Raw genomic sequence first — 10208 nt, 5'->3', positions numbered from 1 at the left:
ATAACAAAATATGATAAAGTTTAGCTTAGAAAGATCATTGTAAAATGTATGGCATAGTGTTGCTATGGCAATTTTACATAAACACCTTTCTTTATAAAAAATAAAAAAAATACAAACACCCCAACAGAAAAAATGGGTGTTGTATAGGAATAAGTACACTATAAAGCAATATTATAAATGGCAAACAATATATGAAACTTAAAATTTTTCAAGTAAGCAAAATAACTAAAAGTAAAAACAATTATTTTTTCAAACATCAAATTTGAGACCATTAAAAACCTGTTAACATTTAGTGTTGGTGAAGATTAGGATAAACAGACATTTATTTTATGTACTTCCATTTTGGAAGGCACTTTAGTCTACGTATCAAAACTCATAAAAAAATCCTTTTTGACCCTAAAATTCCCCTTTTAGAAATTTATCTGGAGGAAGTAATTATAAATGTATGCAAATATTTGTCCACAGAGATGTTCACATAGCATTGTTTATGATATAGAAAAATTAGCAATTATTGGCCGGGCATGGTGGCTCATGCCTGTAGTCCCAGCACTTTGGGAGGCCTAGGTGGGTGGATCATTTGAGGTCAAGAGTTGGAGACCACCCTGGCCAACATAGTGAAACCCCATCTCTACTAAAATATACAAAAATTAGCCGGGCATGGTGGCACATGCCTGTAGTCCCAGCTACTCAGGAGGTTGAAGCAGGAGAATCGCTTGAACCCAGGAGGTGGAAGCTGCAGTGAGACGAGATTGTACCACTGCACTCCAGCCTGGGTGACAGAGTGAGACTCTATCTCAAAAAAAGGAAAAATTAGCAATTACCAAATACATAGTGTTAGGGAACTTGTTAGACAAACTATGGTGCATTTATACTATGGAATACTATAGTTAGTATTTAATGACATGGGAAAATGTGATATATTTTAAGGGAAGTGTCACTCGTCAATGAGTAATGTCATATATCCTAATTATTTTTAATACTTACTAGTGCATAAAAATATGTATAAGAGGCCAGGCACAGTGGCTCACGCCTGTAATCCCAGCCCTTTTGGAGGCCGAGGCGGGCGCATCACGAGGTCAGGAGATTGAGACCATCCTTCCTAACACAGTGAAACCCCGTCTCTACTAAAAATACAAAAAATTAGCTGGGCGTGGTGGCACGCGGCTGTACACAATGAACATGTATTACTTTTGTAATCGGAAATAATGTTATAAAAATGAAATACTTTTAAAAAGCATTTATGATACAGATATTGTTATTTATGTTTTTCCTCAAGTGATTAGTTGCTCTGCTTTATTTTGGCCAAGTTCCAGGTAAGCTTCTGGGCACTTTACTGAAAAAAATAAATCAAGTAAATCATTAGACTAAAATTATATATTGATTTTGCAAAAGTAGCAGTATTTTGCTAGACAAAGTCACAGAGCTAAAATATATGATATTTTCATTTTTAACAATGAAACGACTATTATAATTAAAAGAATTCAATTTGCATTATATGCCTTTAAATAAAGATTAAATGGACCCCTGACACACCAAATTAATATGTAATCCAGTTTCATTTTTTAACTAATGGAAACACAAATTAGTATAATTTTATAATTTAATACTCAGCAATAGATCATTTTTTAAAATAGAAGAAATTAAACATTTTTCCACATACCATCCTTAGGGAACAAGGCATATCATAAGATATGACAAATAAGCTTCTAGGAAAAGTCTTCATTTGTTCTTTCCAGAAAATGTGAATTTGCTAATTTGGTGACAAATATATGTATACATATTATATGTAATAAAATTATACTGAAAATAAAATCAATGAAATATTGAAATTTTAAGTGCAAAGCATCTGGTTAAAACTGCCTACTCTTGCTTATATATCCTTTTTTATTTGCTATTTATATTAGCAAAATGAACTTAACATAATGCCTCAAATAGTTAATGAATATAAAGCTTTAAAACAGCAAATATGTATTGTACATGATCTTTTGGAATCTGATTTCAGGTACAACTAATTTGACAGGCAGTATGATAAGGAACAATCTGAATGACACGTAAACAGGAGGGGGTAAATTCCAAGCACAGCCTGAATGAGAAGTACAACTCATTTCGTGTAACCTAGATGCCTTTTTAACCCATCTATGCAGTCTCCATGTGAAACCAGGTGCTGTTCCCAAAGGAGAAAACACTGCCCTCCAGTGGTCTTCAATGAAGAAATGGAAATAGTTTCAGGTACCATGATAGCAGCATTTACATGAAACATGGTGTATTTATCTAGTCTCATTTTTGGCTGTATTTCTTAAGCTGAAACACGTCTACAACTGAGCATAAGGACAAAATTCCAAGATAAATTCTAATAGGTAGGTAGTTACTCCAGTTAGATAGACATATTAACAAGGAGGATTATGACTTTCTAACCCCAAAAGCTGACCATTTATTCGACTATCAAAATTGGATTATGTTAGCCACCTATAGTTTCTCACTTTCCAGATAAGAAAGAAGAGATTTCATCTCTATGTTTCCCTTGTTGGCCAATTTTTTAGCTAAAAGACATTTAAAATTGTACAGCAGGCAGAACCCCAGGGGACTGAACAGTGTTCCAACATCCTTAAAGGCTTCCCATCACTTGAAAAACCAAATTCTTCCTCCTGTTTCTTAAACTAACCAAAGTAGGCAAAAGCAATTTTTAAAAGTCTTTGTGTCTAGCATTGGAACTTTCTCATATTTCACACCATTATATAAATGTCACTCTAACCTATATGTATCACAAATGCTACGCTAAATTAGGGCCAAATTTGCAACCTAGTTTAACTGGGTTTCCTCTTTTTGCAAATGCAGTTTTTGTGTCTGCATTTAGCAATGCATACAAAACTGTCCGTGTAGCTAACTGCTTCAAATTGCTAAATTTGAGGATGGATGTGTAGATCTCCCAGTCTTTATGTATGTGCCAAAGCAATCCTGTTTCTAGTCATATAAAGACTTCCTAATCAAATGGACCTTGACTACATTGCTAAATTCTTGGACCACTTCACTTACTCTTTTGGATTTAGTAAAGGAAAAACTGAATTTTAAGAGGGGAAAGAGTTTTCAAACCTCCTCCATGTCTCTGTCCTTCAGAAACCAGAATGGAACTACATCACATGATCAGATGGACTCTAGAGTCCCACAGCCATAAAGCCTCATCCATTACAAGCTATGTGACTTAAACTTAGCCTCATTTTTCTCATCAGTAAAACAAAATCATGTTGGGTTCATTAGGTGATTATTAACGACTGAATGAGGGAATGTACGTGAAGTGTCTAGGAAAGAGAAAGGGCTTCACCAAGACGCTACTGTTATTCTATCACCATCACTTCTTAGACTATTAATCCAATGGTCAAGTAAATTTTTCTAGAGATATGACTTTCTAAAATTTATTCCCATTTATCACCTTAAATAATGTTCATCATTCAGTTTACTATATAGAAAATGTCCTGAGCCCTCCAGATAAATTCTTTAAAACAAATGCCTTGTGCTAAGAGAAAATATTTTAACATCACATTCCTCAAATATAGCACCTTTAAGTATGAATCAAGTTTTTCTTCTTTTCACTCCCACAGAAGATGGTATATAATCACCTGGATTCACAAAGCACTTTAGCATGTAAAAAATGACAAACATCAAAATTGTAATCACTGCAAGGGTAGTATAGTAATTAGACATATTTGGGTATATTGTAGTAAATTTAAAAGTTTCTGAGCTTGAGAAAATAAAATTCCATAACCATACTTGCTCTAGTTGTTTAACTCAACTTACTGTACATTTCAGAGAGAACAATTACTTTCTTTAGGAGATTAATGCACTATCCTTTGAGACGAAGAAAAACCTACAGATTTTAACAAAACATTGTTTGTTCTTGTCACTAGCTGTGGTGAGGAGTTTTTACTGAGCCATGATAGCACATCTTTATCTCCTACCTCTGTGTACACTTGCGGCATTATAACACATAGTTTTATCTGGATAAATTCACTGAGTATGGTCTTCACTGATCATGACATCTCATCAATAATCTCATTATTATACTTTATGTCATACAACATAGAATCTTTGATTACTCAAAATATTTCTTATAACTCAGAATCAAACTGTTTATGATTTAAAACAGAATGTATTGATGAATAGAGAATGCAACAGTGATTTGATAAATGTTTGATAATTTATCAAACTCAGAAAATTTTGGGACAAAGTACCATTTAAAGATAAAGCAAATAAGTACAGCTAAATATTGTAATAGTGTATAGGTGTTACACTGAAGCCTGTGTATAAGCATTAACTATGTACCAATAAATGCAAAGAAAATAAACTTTGGTTATAGCTTATCTAAATTAATCTCAAAATTTGACAATTAAACATATGAATTTGTAATAAACATTCTGAATTTTTTAAAAATTCATCATATTTGTAACAGTGCCAAAATAATCTAAAATCAGAACACTTTCTGAGTATAATTATATTATTATAATTCTCTACCTTGACAGATGACAATTTTAGAACACCCTAAATACAATTTCTAGTATATGCACTAAAATAAAATGTAACAGATAGACAACTCACCATAGTATAAGTAACACATTCAAATTTAGTAATTTATTTTCCAGGTGGAAACCAGGCTTCTTGGAAGACTTCAGACTATGCCAAATGGTCTGATTTCACCATAGAGGTAGGCACTAGAGGACTAAATTTACTTCTGTGTAATTTTTGTTAGCTACATTTTACATGCAAATGTCTATACAACCATGTTAATGAAGTTATAGAGAAGAAAAGAAAGTTGGCATTCCCACTTTTGTTTTATTCCAAAGCAACTTTTCAGTTGACTTGCTATCATTTTAAGCCATTGTTATTTAATCATAAGAAAACAGAAAAGTCTAACAATGCATTCGAATTGGATTGCAAGTCCAGAAAAACAATATCTTACTTCTAAATAAAATTTAGATTTGACATTTTTTCCCTCATAACTTTATGGTGTTCACAACATAGGATAACTTTATGGTGTTCACAACATAGAATGCTTCTAGTGGAATCAGACAAAAAAAAGTTTTGTTAATAATAAATATTTAGAAAAGTTCAGTTTTTCTGATCCAGAGTTCGTTATTTAGAGGAAACATTTTGTTCCTTCTTATCAAGGGGCTCAAAATTTTCTGCACCCCAAATGGAATTGGCTGCTTAATTGATAGTTATCCAAAATCTTTTTTCCAAGAAATATAAGCAAATATATTTAAATTTGACATGGGTAAATTTCCTATAAAAATGTTGATATTTAAGCTTCAAAGCCCATATTGGCAATGAAAAGTGTACAGTATCCTTTTAGGTAGAACATTAATAATCTAAAATTTGTCTCATTATAAGGGAAATGTGCCTGGGGTATATGAAAAATAATGGTTTAAACTAAAGACACAGATGATTTGCAATAAAACTGAAAGTAATATCTCTAGAAGTGTAGGTGATAAAAAGAGAAAGAGACAGAAATAATGGTTGCAGCTCTGCATTTATGGTATAGGTTACAGCCAAGACTGGATACAATCTCATCTCATAACATCCAAAAGAATAAAGCAAAATAAAACCTCCTTCACCCTCACACATTAAAAGGAATCAACATCTTGACCCAAAGTTCAAACTCCTAGAACTTGTAAATATCTGTAAAACCCCCAACACCAAGGTTTCTGTAACCTGTCACATCAGAGAAATAGGGAGATCTTCCACCACGGAAATATGACTATTAAGAATTCACAGATTACCTGAAACATTTACTAATCACCTCCCACCCCCAACACCCCCTCCTCCGAGGGAAAAAGAAAAAGGGAGTGAGAGAGGAAGACTCAAAGCATTGGGGAAAGCCTGCTATGAAAATGCCAGGCCTTTCTTGGGGCTTAGACCGTCAACCTAATCCTAGCCAGAACTATCGCAGGACTATAATAGGGCAACAGAGTACTTTGTGTTTGAGAATTGGGGTAGGAGGACCAGGATGTGAAGACGTCTAACAAATTCATAGATTTTTAAAAAGCATTTGAGAGCGTTGTGTTTATACATGCTGGGCAACATAAACCATAAACCTTGCTGGATTTCTGCAAACTGCTGCGTGGAGGATACAAACGACATTCCTGTCAATGGGAGGAATAGACAGACAGAAATCAAGACAGAGATAGGCAGCACCCCCAGGATGTGAAGCTTGTTCCAATTGCAAGCTGTAGTGGAAGGAGATGATGACACCCAGAACAAAATGTCTTTTTCACGAGGATGCTGAAGCTCTTGCTTTGTGATCTCTGTTTACAGAAGGAATGATCCATGGAAAGGACTTAATTTCTCCATTTTCTGGAATCGAAATATAAGGGCTTTTTAGTTAAAGTTCTTCCTGTAGAGTGTATTGTTGTGTTCCATGAAACAGACAAAACTCAGCAAGACAACAAAGACTTGATCTGTAAGAGAAGGTATTAAACAGCAAGTCCTCTCCAGAGGGTAATTAATCCTTAGTCATTCATCTTAGAAGTCCCAGTTACAGTTAAGGTTAATGTTCAGGTAGCTTCTTTCTACTTTCTTTAAAAATTTTTTTAAACTTTTTTTTTTTTTTTACAGAATGTTATACTATTAATTGCCAATTTGCATATGTGTGCAGCTGCTGTTTTGGCTCTGAACTCAATCCGATAAGCTTGCTGGAGGTATCGCAGAGCACTTGGCAGCTTTCCTATTTGAAAAGAAAGCCTCTCCCCTCTACAGAACAGCTGATCGTCTATCAGCGATAGACCCTGATGGCGTGAATTACAATTACACTACTTTTCACACTAAATCTGGGTGATAGCTACTTGGAAAGAAGTTTCATCATTTTTTACCACAAACTGGAAAAAGAATTACATGGTCATGCTGTGCTTTTAAAGGCAGTTTGGTTCACTTTTGTCTATTTAACACCTAATTCCAAGAAGTCCATAGGCATCTAGAGATCTGAATGGCGCGTAATGAATTCACTGTTTAGATTGAACATTTTAAAAATCTACCTCAAATTACATTTATTAACAGGGCGACCAGGAAGTGTTAAAGTTGTTAGACACTTCATTTATTAAATAATTTGTGGGTATTTTCAGTTGTCATATCTAGAGTCATGGGGTTTGCTTATTTTTTTTAATTAGCAATCCAAAACAATGCTACTGCAATTTAACAATTCATCACATAATCTTGGGCTCTTCAGTTCAGCTGCTAATGTTAGATAATTCAGATTGTTATTTTGATCTGTTTATAAATGATTTTGGTTGCATTGTGCTGTGAGGAGAACTGCAGCAGCCCAGGCAGATGATCTTTCTCTTATTTCCTGCATTGCTCAGGATGGTTGAGGGGCCTTCCAAAAAATGCATTTGAGGAGTTAAGTTTAGCATCTAGCAAAAGCAAACAAGTGATGGGGCAGAGGGCACTAATAATAACTTGATTTATTATCATCACTTATTTACGTCATTATCAATTTACATTTCCTGTCTGTTCGGAAAACTGAGGAAGGGCCTCTTTGCCAAACTACATTTTGTTAGAATCCTCCATTTCTCTGATTTTCTGGGACGTTAGAAAGTATTGTCTTTCCTCTTCTTGAAAGAATCGGCCATCAGAAAATTTAAGAAGCTCCTAAACATCCCTTTTCTTTTCTCTTTCTTTCCTCAGCCCTCTTCCCCTCCCATCTTGACATTTAAATCAATGTGTTGGGGTGGGTGGGGGGGAAAGAACAAGAGTTAAACCCACCTCAGGCAGCAGAAGTGGAACACATTAATCCTGACGTAGTTAACCTAAGAGAAAAATAGATTTTGTTTTCCTTTTTTAGTCGCTAGCTTTATTAGATTTCTCACTCTCACAGATTATCCGAAGACTACCCATTGATTGATCGCCCGTAGAGCTGCATTTGGTGTAAAGAAAAAACTCACAGCTTTATTGGCTCTCAGGAGACAAAACAAACAGAACAAGATATTCATACTAATGCAAACAATGCAACAAATGAGGGGAAGACTCGCCCGGCTGAAGCGAGGCCGGGCGCGGCCGCGGCCGGGGGGCTGAGAAGGGCCTGGGTGCCTGTCGCCCGGGAGCCGAGGTTTCCCGGCCTCCCCCGACCCCGGGCGCCAAGAGCAGTCGGTCCCCCCGGCCTCCCGCCGGCAAAGGGGCTCTGGGGCCCAGGCGCGCGGCCCCTGCGTGGCGGCAGGCGGCCCAGGCCAGCGCCGGCGCCTAGAAAAGGCCTCCAGTCCAGGCCTCATGGAAGGGCCTGCCTCGCGCGGCCCCTCAACGCCCCGCAGTGTGGCACTGGAAGGGACCTAAAAACCCACCTGGCTTTCTCCTTTCCCCTTCCCCACGCTTCCCAGGGCCCAATGCCCGCATCTCAGTTTCGCTTTCCGGCAGGGTCAGGGGTGAGAGGGAGGAATTCTCAGGTGTCACCTCCTCACCCGCCTGGAGGCGGAGGCTAGAAAGACGCCGGGGCACTCTGGAGGGGAGGAAGAGGTGTGCCAAGAATTCTCTCTCTTAAACGCTCGCGTTGTCACGGAGGAGACTTTATAAACACTTTAAACACAACACCAACCATTTTATCAGCAAAAGCGAGGGGAGGGGGGCGTACAGTAAATGCTGAGAGATGTTCGAGAAGCCCCAAGACGTTCCCTGCGGAAGGAGAACGGAAGAAAGAAAATTACGGGCGGAAAAAGAGTAAATATTAGCTCCACACCTAACCACTTCCCCAGCCCCAAACTAGGAGAGAATCTGCTAAGATTCAGCTTCATATTTATGTAGTCTATGTGATGTTAAAAATAGGGTTGCCAAATATTGCATGGGGCATTCTTAGAGTAAAAAATTGTTATCTACCTGAAATTCAAAAAATTTAACTGGGCATCCTGTATTTTTATTGGCTAAATCTGGCAATTCTAACTAAAAAATATTCTGCTGAAGAAATCATATAAGAAGGAAGGCTCATTGTCTGATGTAATCAGGTTATTGGGGACATGTTTAATGGAACCTTGCCTGGAAAAAGAAATTGAGTTTCTCCTACAGCATACTTTTGTAAGCACATGGTAGGGTGGAGGAGGAAGAAATGACTGAAGCGACTTGGAAATGTCCTTACATTATATTTGAGGAGGAAATGACAGTCATTGTTGCCACTTCACTAGGAAATGGAGCCGGGTTCCTTTCCTAAGGTTGGCTGACTGGGTCTGGCCCACAGAAACCCTCCCTCCCTAGCCGGTAGAGCGTACCCTAGCATGTCTGCAAGTGGAATGTCAGTTACAGTGGTTCCCATGTCGGCATTAGTGCATATATTTTTTCTAAACCTTGACTATAGAGCCACGTTACCCATTGGTATTTAGTATATTTTGAAAAAAAAAAAAGAGTTGAGTTGAGAACTTTAAAGGCAAAGTCTGCTTTGAAATGTATCAAAGGCTTTAACCTAGAAATAGATCTCATCCAATAGGGTCTTGCAGATGCTGAAAGAAAAGGCTTTTGCAGTGCCAAAGGTAAAACCTCAGGAAAAACGCAACAAAACAGTGGGTCTTTGTATATTGAAGTGTGTGTGACAGGGTGAGGAGTTAGAAAGCTGCTTTCTGGAGAAAGCCTGCTGCTTGCATTGCTTCCCCAGCCCCAGTTAGAGAGAGCTTTTTCAAGCAAGCTTTATCACCCTTACTGATACTTTGGATCCCCAGTGAGCTAGCCTTCCTTTTAAGCCAGTTGCTTGAAGAGGTCTGAATACACCCACACAGGATGCCTCTTTATCACTGGCGGGTAGAGCTATTTAACAGCTGCAAATGGAGAAACTATTTGTCTAATGAGTGCTGTTTTCAGAGTTGATTCACCAATACTCTCAGGGGAAGATAATATAAGGCCGAGACTTCCTTCTGAGCTGCACAGCCATCTCCAGACAGTGAAGGCCAGGTCTGGAACTAAATGAAGTATTTGGTTGGTTTAGATAATGTTTTAGTTCCAGATCAATAGTTTTAGAAAATACATAAGCTCACTTCCAGTTCATGCTGGTTAGCTATTTTGTTTCCCCCAGACAAACTCTAACCTAGAATTCAGACTGTTAAAAAACTTAGCACTGTGGTTTGGCAGTTATGGTATGGTTTAACTCCATACTCTAGAGGTACAAATCATTTTTTATCTTCTCTCATGTTAGTTTGTGTCTACAAAAATATGTTCCATGACTTGCTCTTCCCTCATTGGAGCAGGCCAGA

The 10208-nt window shown here is 37.4% G+C and overlaps 1 long non-coding RNA gene across 1 annotated transcript; it reads right to left on the bottom strand.

Annotated features, from left to right (window-relative positions):
• Positions 1 to 4169: 4169 nt before the first annotated feature.
• On the bottom strand, positions 4170 to 8478 carry LOC130541283 (uncharacterized). Its single transcript, XR_008955322.1, has 3 exons — positions 8322 to 8478; positions 7750 to 7793; positions 4170 to 6345 (listed from the first exon to the last, which is right to left on the bottom strand). It is a non-coding gene; the product is annotated as an uncharacterized LOC130541283 (long non-coding RNA).
• Between the last annotated feature and the right edge of the window lie 1730 nt (positions 8479 to 10208).

This window comes from Pan paniscus, chromosome 13, assembly GCF_029289425.2.
Source record: "Pan paniscus chromosome 13, NHGRI_mPanPan1-v2.0_pri, whole genome shotgun sequence".
NCBI classification, from domain to species: Eukaryota; Metazoa; Chordata; class Mammalia; order Primates; family Hominidae; genus Pan; species Pan paniscus.
The sequence above is the reverse complement of the archived record's forward strand: the minus strand, read 5'-3'. Positions and strand labels throughout refer to the sequence as shown.